This window comes from Castor canadensis, chromosome X (assembly GCF_047511655.1).
Source record: "Castor canadensis chromosome X, mCasCan1.hap1v2, whole genome shotgun sequence".
NCBI lineage: Eukaryota > Metazoa > Chordata > Mammalia > Rodentia > Castoridae > Castor > Castor canadensis.
This window is the reverse complement of record NC_133405.1, coordinates 126,727,110-126,740,799: the sequence shown is the minus strand read 5'-3', so window position 1 is coordinate 126,740,799 and position 13,690 is coordinate 126,727,110. Positions and strand designations below refer to the sequence as shown.

The following is a 13,690-nucleotide window of genomic DNA, read 5'->3' as shown; positions in this document are numbered from 1 at the left end:
GAGGTGCCATAGGCACTAAAATTTAGTACACCCCTAACTAATAAGTTATTAGTTTATTCCATAATAATCATGCTTTTCCCTTTTTGTGTGTGATTCTTATGTCCTTCAACAATCTACTACAATTAATGGTATCACTTCCTAAACTATAAATCATAAGAAGGCAGGGACCATGTCTGTCCTGTCCAACATTGTACCCTCATCACTTAGCAGAGTGCCTGGCACATGGTAGGCACCTAACATTGTTGATTAAACAATGAATCTATTCTTCCAAACTAGAAACCTTGGAATCCTCTGTGATACCTCTATCTCCACACCCCATATCTAGTCTGAGACTTGTAGAGTTTATTATATAAAGCTTCTCATCCCCACTGCTGTGACTTTAATTCAGCCCTTCCTATCTATCTTTTGGATTGTTACCCGAGCCTCCTCAATGATCTTCCTATTGCTGGCTTCTCATTTCATAACCAGCTGACCCCCCCAAAGTGATCTTCCTACAGCCTGAATCTAATCAGATTATCCTGGGCTCTCTTGACTTAAACAGAGTTTTCAGTCTGGCAGCCTCAAACTGTATCCATTCAATCTATAAGTGTTTTTGAGAAAATGGAAATTACTATTTTTCATTGATTCCAAAATGCACATGTTCACATTTTAGCATATCTGATTTGGAGAGGTGTCTTAAAATTGACAGTGTCACAGTTTGGTGTTGGTTTTCTTTGATCAATGAAATGTAATGAATGACATCTTAATTTTGCTGAAATATATGAACATTTAAAAACAGGAAGCATGTACATAAAAGTATGTTTAGCTTCTCTGGAAAAATTGCATCAGGCAACACTGGGGCAGGATCTCTTGTTGGCAGCCTGAGATGGAGCCACCAGTATGTAGCTGCTGCTTCATTTAGACAAAAACACTCTGCAGTGTCCCATACTTTCTACCCAGACTGTTATCTGCCTCATCTCTATAAAGTATTTTGAAATTACCTTCTTTGACAAGTTACAGTCCAAATTCTTTGTTGTGATTTATAAGAATGGTCACAGATGGCACTAACCTACCTCCCAAGGTTAATGCCTCCATCCTCTGCTCTATACACCCTCTGTTCCCCAATCTCAGCAAACATTACTCAGATATAAAATGCTCCCATGGTCTCTGGGATGCTTTTCCTGACATTTTATGCATGATGAAACATTTCCTAGATTTCCCAGGTAGAGCTAATTTCTTCCTGGACATATCTCTATTCCTATACCTCTTGTCTTGAAACCATTTGTGTATGCGCCTGTGTCCCTTGTAACACTGTAAACCTGGTAGGGGGATGCACCATAAATGTATTCATTATTGTCTCTGCCTTGTATCTGAAACATGTTTAGTGAAGAGAACTTTCTCTAGCTCCTGTTACTACTGAACCTAACTGGGGGCAATGGGAGATGCAGAAAAGACAAAGGACAGACAGACATGCAGAAAATTGGGGTCAGGTGTGTTGGGCACTCGGGTGGAGATACACAACAGCCTCATTGCTTCTATATTATTCTCTTCATTTACTTTGGTTCTTTTTTCTTATTCTTTAAGACCTTGCTTTTAAAGTCTTTCTTTAAAACCTTGCTTCTAAAGTGTTCTTTTTTATTCTTTAAAGTCTCTTTCCTTGGACTTGCTCTGTCCCATGTTTTCTCTTAGCTTTTCTTTAGCATAATCTCTCTTAAAGTCTTTGCCCTCTTACTTTCACTGTCCTACATTCCTTTTAATCTTGCTTAAAGTCTTGGCTGTTAGACTTGCACTGTCCCATGTTCTCTCTTTAGCTTTCTTAAAGTCTTGGTGCTCAGACTTGCACTGTCCCATGTTCCCTTTAATCTCTCTTAAAGTCTTTGCCCTTGGATTTGCAGAGAAACAACAGCAGCTGCATCTAAAAACTGCACTAGAGTAACTTTTTAGAGTTACTTTAAAGTCTCGGTCCTTAGACTTGCACCATCTCATGTTCTCTTTAGTTTTTCTTTAGCTTAGGTTTTCTAAAGCCTATATATAAAGTTCTCGGTGCAGAAAGCTGCTCTGGTGGAGACGTACAGCAGCAGCGGCAGCCAATCAAAATTCCCCATCAAAAATCCTCGTGTCCTCCTTCAGGGAGTCTTATATCTAGTAGTAAACAAGGAGGTGGAGCAATGGTTCTCTGGGAGGGGAGTGACATTGTAACAAGAGAAACCTGCGTTCCTACTTATCTGAATGTAAACAATTTAGGAAAAGCAGCTGCGCTGCATCTGCGGCTGGTTCTATGCCAAACTCAGACTGCCGATTATTGGGTACAGCTGTGCTTACATCAAATTCTCCCAGGCTTCTCATAATCCTCTCTCCACAGTTTAGCAAGTATTTGTTGAGTGAAGAATGGATGGGTGCACCTTCTGATTGGTATCTCTGTGTTTTTGAGTTTTGCCTATGAATGGAAAGCTAAGAGGGAATTCAAAGAAAAGGGTAACTGTTTACCTTAGTGCTTTGAGTTTATGGCAGAAGGTACTACTGCTACTGGCTGTGATTTAGGAAGACCTTCGGCAGTCACGTTTAATCTATGTACTTAATATCTATAGACCCAAAGGCACTAAACCAGTGCCAGCTTTAAGTTTTTTTTAAAAGTGTGTTTTAAATGAACATACAATATAATTTACTTATTGTCCTAGTACAGTTCTGTGAATTTCAACAGATGGATAGATTAGTGTAACTACCACCATAATCAGGATACAGAAAATTGTTCTGCCCCCAAACTTCCCCTGTCAGCCCCTTCATAGTCACTCCTGCCCACCCATAAACCCATTACAACCACTGATCAGTTCTCTATCACTATAATTTTATCTTACACTTTTTTTGGCAGCACTAGAGTTCGAACTCAGGGCCTTGTGCTTGCTAGGCAGGCACCCTATCACTTGAGCCACACTCTAGCCCTAGTATTGTCTTTTTGAGAATGTTATATAAATATCTGTAACCTTTTACACATGGCTCTTTAACTGAGCAATAATGCCTTTGAGATCCATCCAGCTCTGTACATCAACAGTTCCTTCGTTTTTATTCCTAAATAGTATTTCATTGTACGGATATCCCACAGTTTGTGTAGCCATTCTCCCTTTGAAGGATATTTTGGCTGTTTTCCATATTTTCTATATATACAGGGTTTTGTGTGAGTAGAGAATTTTATTTCTCTAGAGTAATACGCAGGAGTAGGAGTGCTGTCATATGGTAAATTACATGTTCAACTTTGTAAGAAGCTAACAAACTCTTTTCACTGTGGCCATACCAATTTGCCTTCCTTACCTGCATGATATTAAAAGTTCCAGCCAGCACTGCATATTGTTAGTATTTAAAAACATTTTAAACCATACTAAAAGTTAATAGTGTAGCTCATTGTGGTTTTAATTTGAATGTCTGCTTCCTTGAATCCAGTCTAAGGGAACTGAAGGAGAAAATAAGGTAAACTCATTGCCAAATCAGTAGTACTTCTGACCTAGTCCCTTAATCTTCCTTCTTTTTACTTTTGTTTATTTCTCAGAGTCCTTGTGGTACTTATTTATTGCTATATAATAGATTAACAAAAATCTTGGTGACTTAAAACAAAACACATTTATGATCTCACAGTTTTTGTGGGGCAGGAACCATGCTTACCTGGGTCTTGCCCAGGTACTTCAGGATATGTCATAAGCCACTGAAATCAAGGAGTTGGCTGGACTGCAGTTATCTGAAGGCTTGATTGGGAATGGGTTCACTTCCAAGCTAATGTGTTTGTTGGCAGGAGCCTCACAGTCTGTTTGACTGCAGACTTTAATTCCTTGCTATGCTTTTGGCCAGAGAATTCCACCAGTTTTTACCTTGTGGGCCCCTCAAACATGGCTGTTTACTTCATCCAAAGCATAAAACTAAGGACAGCTTAACTTTTTTAAGTTAAGAGATTTTTCAAAGCTGAACTTCCAGAACTCAAACCATAACAGCTGTTTCAGCTTGTCGTTGTGTCTGTTGACCAGGTGATCCCAACAGATACCTCTGGCTAGCACTGGCTTTTATGAATTTCTTCACCATACTCATAACCCACCTTTGAGTTCTTTTAATGACTTTTTATGACTTGCCAGATCTGGCCTCTCTTTTCTCTCAATACCCAGAACTCATCCTTGGAGATATGCTTAATTCTTTTTCTTTATTTAAATGTAAATTTACTTGGTGTTCCTTTCTTCTCCTCAAAAGGGATCAAGTCCTTTAAATCAAGGTTCTTTGAATGTTTCTGAATCATGACCCCCTTGCAATAAGAGTTTTTTGAGAATGGACCTTTGATATGTGCACATTCATTTATTTACATCTGATATTACTGAATTCATATATTGTATAAACAATCCACTATACATTGAAATAGAGAAGTTAATAAGAATAAGAAAATAGATAAAAAATTCAGTTCTAATGTTTTCTGTTCCCTGACACATCTCTGTGCATCTTCTAGGGGGCAGCTACCCCAATTTTGGAGACTTCTAGAGGTTAGGAAGTGGTGATTGGGCGTGATTGGTTAATATTAGCCCCAGTAACAGAAGGGTAGCTAAGAGTTGCTAGAACTGGAAGGCCAGCCCTGTCTGAGTTCCCTCCCCACCGTTTGGTCCTTTTGGGCACTAAGGCACCTGGAGCCATGAGTGAACAGACCCCTTAAGTATTCCCTATCAAACAGATCTGTGCATATTGCTGTTTTCTCAGTCTACTTTCCAATCTTGCTGTTTTGTCTAGATTCTAGCATGCTCTACAGGGTGTGTCATGATCAATAATAGCAGCTGTCTATTGGATGTACTTTGCCTTGGCAGAAATTGGATCTGTGGCCAGTTCCAGAAGTGTGTAGAAAAAGTAGAGCTTTGTGAAATAGCCTGCCTTCTCCATTTCCCTCTGTATTTTCACAGTTTGTTTCTACCATAGACTAACTAACTGTACTGGTTTGGATTCCCTTAGTAGTATAGCCTGACGAGCATTTTAGAACAAGAAGTTATTTGGAAGATGAAGGCAAAGCCAGTTGGGGGATTGGGGAATTGAAGAAAGGGAGACGGCAAATGAAGAGTCAGTTTAACCCTCAGAGGCAGACAGGGCAGCCATTTTTCAATCTTGACAGGCACCTTTCTCTATCAGCTCTTAGTCTAATTGTGGCATTATCATTAGGAATGCAGTTCATTTTACTTTATAATTCCCCTGTCCCTCTCCTCTCTTTTCTTTTGGGTAAGGTCTGCTTAATCATCAGGTTTATGTATCACTTCTAAAAAGCCTTCACTTGTCCCTCCTTTAGGATAGGGCTGTTTCTCTGTGCCCGCATAGTGTCTTCTACTTTTCCTATTAGAGATTGATTCTATCATATGGTACTGCTTTCATTCATTCATGTAATGGGCATTTCTTATGGGCCGGCACTGTTAGAGGTTCCTAGAGTGTGTAGTCCAATAAGTAAGACAGATTCTCACTTGTAATTTTATTGCCATGTCTTCTTTTACATGCCCCACATGGGAATATACATTATTATGTATATTTTGTCACAATTTGTGTCCTTTCTCTCAGGACAGCTGACTAAACATAATAAACATTAGTTGAATGGAATGAAAGAGCAGAAGGTAACTCAGTCAAGGTGACTTGGTATTGTCATGACCATTTCCAGGGGAAAACTGAACTCTCACCTTTCCTATTGGGTGTTTTCAAATGATGATGTGCCCATTGAGAGATAATTGACCCACCTTGAATATTAGGGGAACAGATATGTTAATGTGTGGTTTAGAACTGTTAGTGTGACTTTTTTCATTATTCTTTTCCTTTTTCAGACTGGAAAGTACATCCCTGCTCACCTGCAAGAAAGCCAAGTAGAACCTGCAAAGTGGTAAAAAACCAAAATTTTCAAACTGACAAGCTGCTGACCTGTACAATATAGTGTAATGATTACAAGCTGGGGTACTAGAGTCAAAGTGTCCAAAATCAAATCCCAGTTCTGCCCTTCATTTCCTGTTTGACTTTGGGCTATCATTCCTGGAGTGTAAGTAGGAATGATAATAGTATATATGTCATAGGATGATGTGTGTATTAAATAAGATTAACACACGTAAGATTACTAAGTGTCTAGAACATAACTGTTCAATAAATGTTGTCTTTATCATTTACATACATCAGTATTGGTTTATTCAGCAATTAGAATCTGCCCACAGAACTCCTTGTTAACATTTCAGTGTTCTTTGTACAATAGATAATAAACAAAGTTGTTCATTTGAATCCAATTGTAAATTGTAAACAAATTGTATCAAGGGCACAGCCAATATAATTCATGGTCCAGAAGCTGGTTGTTAAAATAACCCACGTAAATCCTGAATTCTTTCCCTCCTTTCCTTTCTTTTTGTGATTAGGTAAATATTTGATGATTACCTCTATGTTTCTAGAGCTAGAGATGCCATGAAGATGGAATGGGTCCTTTCCTTTAGGATTTCACTTGCAAAAGGGCAAATTACAGCATACTTACAGGAAGCACTATAATTGGACATGCCTAGCTTTGAGAGCCAGGAATCAGAATAACTAATTCACTTCAGTGATTCAGGAAAGGTTTCACATAGAGGAGGTTGGAGCGAGCTTCCTCTTGCTCCTGTTACTACTGACCTAACTGGGGGTGACAGGAGATGCAGAAAGGACAGACAATAGACAAACATGCATAAAGCTGGGGCCAGGTGTGCTGGGTGCTTAGATGGAGACACACAACAGCCTCATTGCTTTTTTACTCTATTACTCTCTTCTTTCACTTTGCATCTTTTCTCTTATTCCTTAAGACCTTGCTTCTTTACTGTTCTTTAAAACCTTGCTTCTAAAGTCTTCTTTTCTGTTCTGTAAAGTCTCTTTCCTTAGACTCAATCTGTCCTATGTTTTTTCTTAGCTTTTCTTTAGCATAATCTCTCTTAGTCTTTGCCCCCAGACTTCCAGACAAACAACAGTAGCGTCTAAAAACTGTATTAGCATAACACTTAAAGCCTTGGTCCTTAGACTTGCACTGTCCCATGTTCTCTCTTTAGCTTTCTTAAAGTCTCGGTGCTCAGACTTGCACTGTCCCATGTTTCCTCTAATCTCTAGCATAACTCAGCAGCCCACCAGCAGAGTCATTCTGGCAAGCAGGCTCACAAGCAGCCTGCCGGCAGCCAATAAAATTGTCCCATCAAAAAACCTCACAGCCTACTTCAGTGAGTCTTTTATATCCAGTGGTAAACAACTAGGCAGAGCACCGGTTCTCTGGGAGGGGCATGATATTGTAATAAGAGAAACCTGCCTCCTACTTCTCTGAATGTAAACAATTTAGGAAAAACAACTGTGCTACATCTTGCCTAGGCTTCTCATAATCCGCTCCCCATAGAAGGTGACGTTTGGGTAACTGTATCTTGATGTAGCCATCATTTATTTGCTGTGGATTGAACAGGCATTTGGCTGGAAAGTCAGCCATATAGCTACATTGTCCACTGTTTCTTTGGGAACCTGGATAATTATGCTATCACTTACAATGTGTGTGGCCATCTCATCAGATCCTAGTCTTAGTGTCTCCACCACAGAAATTGTACAGTTGTATTGCCTCATAATGAGGCCCTGTGGTAATATTTAATATGCTAATAAAGCACAGACATCCAAAACTGCCTTTCCAGTTATTTTTAAAGGGACTCATTTAGCAAACTAGTAACCATCTTGCTAGCTCTCCTGTGGCTATGAATTCCAGAAAGGTGTTGGGCTAAAGAGCAGTTTGGGTGGGATTATGAAATGGTTATGACTGGAGTCCTATAAATCGTGGTTGGCAAAGCCTAAGGATTAGTGAGCTTGAAAACATATATGCTGTGTAACCAGCTAGGAAGAGTTTGGGAAGAAAATTGCTGATGGTGCGGCTATAGTGAACATGAGTCTCTGAGAAAACCGCTCCTGGATTTGCCTGCAAAGGTAGCTGAGCTGTGGTCATTGGCATCAATTACTAAAATTGCTCTTCCTCCTGAAACAGCAAAACTACAGGTCAGCTTTCCTTTTCCTTTTTGCTGATGAAGGAAAGTGAATCTCCTTTTCATAGGGAGGTTCTCTGACAAGGAGCCAGTTGAACAGCTGGGGCAGTATAAATGTCACATGAATTAGTTTGCAGCACTGTCCTCAAACCCATGTCCTTTAAACACAAGTTTTTCCAGTCCTAAGGAAGAATGTTTTGTTTTTCTGCTTCCTTCTCTTAATTACACCCAAGTTGCTTCAGTGTTTTCTTTTTTTTTTTTTTTTAAATAATCAGAGTTTTATTTGATCTTTTGTTTTGTTTTTGATTTTCAAAGCCAATGACATAGGCTAAGCATGCATAGTAATTGAGATTTTAAATTCAATGAAAAACTGAAAAGGGAATATGGAAAGAAGAGATAGTTGAAAGATCAAAATATAATCTATAATTTTTTATATCTGTCATCTTTTTCCTTTCTTTTTTTTTTTTCATTTTTCTTTTATTATTCATATGTGCATACAAGGCTTGGTTTATTTCTCCCCCCTGAGCTTCAGTGTTTTCTGAAAACCATCTTTAGTTAACCTTTTCTACCCTTATTTACTGGACTTCTCATCTACTTTTTACTGCTGTAGATTATTTTTACAAATAGCATCTGGTTCTGCTTGGACAGAGTGTTTACCTCTTGGAAACAGTCATGTGACCACTGACATTATAGCCCATTACTTGAGCACATCTCTTTATTTCCAGGCCAGGAGTAGAGCAGGGTTGGGCAGACAGCTGCAGATCACAGACCAGACCAGCTCTTCTAGATGTAAGGCTTTGGGCTTGCCTTCCAGGCTGAAAGGCAAAGCAGCCTGCCACTGCACTAGTTATTTCTTTGTGTAGGAGTATGTGTGTGTGTGTCTGTGTGTGTACACATGTGTATTTGTATGTATGTGAGGGATGCTCCAGAAAGCTGAGATTGCATTTGTTTACTTTCAACATTTTTTTTTGAGGCACTGGGGTTTTGTTTTCTTTCAGACCTCTGCATTCCCTCATAGACAAGACCTTTTCTTACCTTTGTTTCTGCTGAAACACCTAGAGTGGGGAAAACCTTTGTGCTGGCCAACCAGAAGACACAGGTAATATGTTTTTTGTTCTTAGATAGTATGGGCAAGCCTTCTATACTACAAATATATATCATGTGGTAAAGAAGATATTTGATGTGTATTTTATTGCTTTGTAATTTCTCAGAATGATTTTTCTCATGAGATGCTAATTGTAAATCAGTTATCATTTAAAAAGGGCACATAGATGACTTTACAGTTGTCATCATTTAAAAAAGCTGTACAGATGACTTTGCAGTGTGGAGGGTTTCAACCTATTTCAAATAAACTTGATATTTGGGAAAACTGTGGGGTCACTTCGGTGAGAGCTAGGAAATGAGGAAAGATTTATTTTGAGACATCCTTCTAGGCAGGTTCCTTACGAGGGTATTCCCCAAATTCAACTACACAACTTCATATTTAGAAATCTTCCTTTTGTTCCTTTGGCCTTGTTACAAGGCCTCTTGTAGTCTTAGAAGCCGAAGCCCACAAGGTTTCCATCTATCTGTAAAAAATGGAAACAATTTCTTGCAGTGTTAAAGAATTACTTTAGTAATGTAGTTTTGGTGTAGACTGATCAGACTAGATTCTGAAACCAAGGCCTAGCTAGCCTTTTAGAGGGCAGACATTTTTGTTTTTTAATGATTAGACAGTGAGATTGCAGCTCTGCCATTAATCGGCTGTGCCAGGGAGTATAGTATTTAATTTCTGAGCTTCAGTTTCTTCATTTGTAATATGGGAGTGATGATACTATCTTGAAGGTTTGCTGTGAACCTTCAATGTTGCTGGAATAATATAAATATAAAGCACCTACTGTGCTGGGTGCATAGTAGTACCTTAATAAACAGTGATGATTTTATCTATCATCATTATTATTAGTGGTATAACATTCTTTCAGATCTTAGAATGTTGGTGGGGAGGACAGAGACCATATTTGTGTATCTCCAGTTATCCCAGAACCTGTAGCCATCCATTGGGTTTGGGCTCTGGGAGGCCCCAGACAAAGCATGCTCAAGGAAATGATTAGGGCAAACACAGTGGGTGCTTACCATGCATAGCCCCTCCTGACTCATCCACTAAAAAAGTTGTTCTTTGTTCAAGCCAGTTTTTGTCCATCACTGACCCCCTCATTAAGTCCTCAGTACTAGTCAGTAAGGTATGTGCTATTAGCCCTATTTTCTAAAGAGGAAACTAAGGTACAGAGGAAATAATGACAAAATGACAATTCAAGGGCTGAAGGCTTCACTCAAGTGTTAGACCATCTGTCTAGCAAGCATGAAGCCCTGAGTTCAAACTCCAGTACCTCAAAAAAAATTCAAACTCTACCTTGTCTGACTTCAAAACCAAGGCTCTACTGGGCCAGTGTTAAGTACTTAGGAGTGACAGTTATTCTTGAAATGCTTTAGCTCAAAAGGGTCTCTGGCTAGCCTCTGGAAAACAGTGGTCAGCCCTTCCTTAGAGATTCACAATGCACAGTAATCTATTGAAGGCTCTAAGAAGTACTGAAATAAAGAAGCATATTTAGTCCTACTTGTCTCCCTGATAGTGGGACCTTTTTTTTTTTTTGCCTTATTTATAATCCTAAACCACATAGACACACTTTGGAAAACCTGACACCTATCCAAACTGCTTTCTGATTACAATAATTACAACAGACACCTTCAGGCAGCTCCCTCCCTTTTCCTATCCTTTCATCTGATGAGACATAGGAAGAATCACCAGCTCAATCTTACCTACCTCCCCCTATTTGTATAAGATTCAAACACAAGTGAATGCTACAGTGTAGGAAGAAGGGAAGTGGTAGAAGGGACCTTTCTGGTGTGTTCTGCCAGGGATTCCTCTACCCCACCCTATGTCCCTTAATTATATTTAGGACACAGTCAGCAGGATATCATACCTCTGTTTTAATGAATGCCAATGAAAATGCAGAAGGGTGAGCCTGACAAGGTGTCTGTTCTCCTTGCTATTGTCTACACAGTCCAAGGTGGAAGAATTAACCTGCTTACTTAATTTACACTGTGGTGGTGGTGGGGAAGGGGATTTGGTGCCAGATAAATGCCTGTGGATTTGAGTTCCTCAAGGGCAGAGCTCAAGTAAGAATTTCTCACAAAAAACAACATCTCTAGGAAAAGCTGAGTTTCTGATATGGGGCACTCACATAGCTGTAATCTAGAGTATCACCAGCAGAGGTGGACTCATGGTCAGGGTGGCTGATCCAAGGTGTGGGAGTTAGATATGTGCTTTGAAATAAAATTAAGCTAAGAATGAATAAGAAGACCTTGTGGAGGCTGGGCTAGCACTTGAAGAGCTCAGCACTGAAAGTTAGGCTGGCTCCAACGGCCATCTTTTGTTCTTTCCTTATATTTTCAGCTTTGTAAATGAAAGTGGTTAGGATGAAAAGAACCAAACAACATTACGTAGTTCCACCCTCCCCCTTCCCCCAAGCATAGTAAAAACTTTTTAGCGAAGCCTTTCCTTTTTCAGATTGTGAGTGTCAATGATGAGTCATTATTTCAGGCTTACTCTTTAAAACTCCTCTTGGTATGGTTTTACAGAAACTTGAACAGTGTAAGTCTCAAGCTATTTTTGCCAGGAGCCACCCCAGTGGATCATGTGTATGTGTGACTAGGGCATCTGTGGGCCTTTGGGAACCCTGCAGAAGCCCTTACCCCTTGAGCTTGAGAACTTCTTTCATTCCTCAGGAATCACTTCTTTAGGGACTTTGTTAGTGTGCTGGGTGCTCTCCTAATGCTAACAGAGTGTGGGAATGGAAGAGGCTGATGTTTTACCAAGTAGTGAAAAATCCCAAATCATTTTTATCAGCTTAACAATCATTGGTGTCCTCAGAGGCTCCATATATGCTTCTCACAAACCCAGTTCCTGCTGTGCTTTGAGGTCTAGGTTGGGCAGCATATGAGGGAGTGGTAAGTGTCATCAAGCCATAACCAGCTCATGTTTTGGTGAGAACTAAAAAGATCTCTCTTTCTCTCTGTCTTTCTCATCTGTTATCTGAGTAAGAAAAATGGTTTTAAAAATAACATCATAATAATATAAAAATTCTAATAGCCAATTACTTTTTCTAATAGACAACCAAAGAATTTTAGAACAATTATTTCTTTCCACCATGAGTTTAAAAAGTGCTTTAACAAAGGCCCTATAAGCACTACCCATTTCTGCTTTGATAAAAGGCTTTTATATAACCAAATAACACATATCTGTGCACAAAGTGAAGCACTACTAATGGCTTTCAGCAATTAATTTTTAATAGACTCTGACTTTGAAATATTCATTCCTTTTTATTTCATATATTCAGCATTTATCAAACACATTTTGTGGGAAAGGTACTATGTGGATGCCAGAGATTCAAAGGGTAGTTAGAAAGAAAGTTATGAAAAGGGTATTTAGAAAAACAGAAAGTTACTACAGTCTATCAGTACACAGGTTTGATGCATTTTTAGTTTTAGTAAATCCTTTGTTGTTTCATTTGAGAAAGGGTGTCACTTTGTAGCCCAGGCTGGCCTCAAACTCATGATCCTCCTGCTTCCTCCTCCTGAGTGTTGGCATTGCAGGAGTGTACCATCATGCCCAGCTTCTGTGATGAATTAACAGAGAGGTGGTTGAGAACAAAGTACCTTTGGAGAGACATTGTTTTATTCATTTATTTTTCTGGGAAAAGAAAATCAAGATTAAAATACATCACTTCCTGTTGTCCAGTCAGTGTTTGCTACATACTCAATGTCCAACTCTTAAAGTCATAAAAAGGGCAGAAAAAATAGCATAAGGATGGAACAAAGCCCAAGGAAGATATAGGTACTGTGGAAGGGCAGTGTTTCTCAAATTGGAATATGGGGACTGCCTGCATCACACTCCCCTGAAGGGTGCACTTTATATATGTATGTATGTATGTATGTGCATGTACATATTTATGTATTTTTTTCATTTATTTACTGCTAGTGATTGAATCTTAGGGCCTTGGGCATGCTATACAAGAGTTCTATCACGGATGTACATCCCCAGCTCAAGGTTGTACTTTGAATGTAGATTCCCAGCCTCCAGATTTAAGAAAATTGAATATTATCAGCAAATCCTGCAAGTCTGAATTTTAAACCCCCTCCAGTTGGAGAGCACTGATCTAGGCACTTGGAGAATGTTGCTAGGTCTAAATAAATTACTTCAAAGTATGGCACAGGAACCTTCAGATGTTTTCTCATACACAGTGTGGATGACCTTTGAGAAATTCCTGAGTACAGAGATGGGTCAGTAGTGCCACAGATTCAAAAATGAGTGAAGAGTAGATGACAGAAGTCATGGGCTTATGGATATTATGGGCTAGCTCTTGTCTAGCATGCCCAAGGCTCTAAGGTTCAATCCCTAGCAGTAAATAAATGAATAAATACATAAATGTATGCATACACACATACATATATAAAGCTTGCTTATGGATAAATTCAGCTTCAAATAGATGGATTCAAAGAAATCCTAGGAAAATGATTACTAGGCAGCATCATGGGTTCTCTAAAACATTGTCTCTTTTTTGAGATTGTCAAACTTGGCTGCATATTAGAATCAGCTGGGAGGCTTCAGCCACATCTTTATGCTCAATCCCCACCCAATACCAATTATTTGAGAATCCCTGGGAGTGGAA

The 13,690-nt window shown here is 39.2% G+C and overlaps 1 protein-coding gene across 7 annotated transcripts in view; it reads left to right on the top strand.

Annotated features, from left to right (window-relative positions):
- The window catches only part of LOC109674958 (serine/threonine-protein phosphatase with EF-hands 1-like), a 120,953-nt gene that overhangs the window by 10,459 nt on the left and 96,804 nt on the right, over positions 1 to 13,690 (top strand). For 5 of the 7 annotated variants that reach the window (XM_074064226.1, XM_074064224.1, XM_074064227.1 and 2 more), the window contains exons 3-4: positions 5,796 to 5,851; positions 8,981 to 9,081. The gene's annotated coding sequence lies outside the window, so the exon portion shown is untranslated. Of the gene's footprint in view, positions 1 to 5,795; positions 6,005 to 8,618; positions 8,772 to 8,980; positions 9,082 to 13,690 lie in introns of those variants that run through there. The other 2 variants (XM_074064221.1, XM_074064225.1) reach the window with 2 other exon arrangements.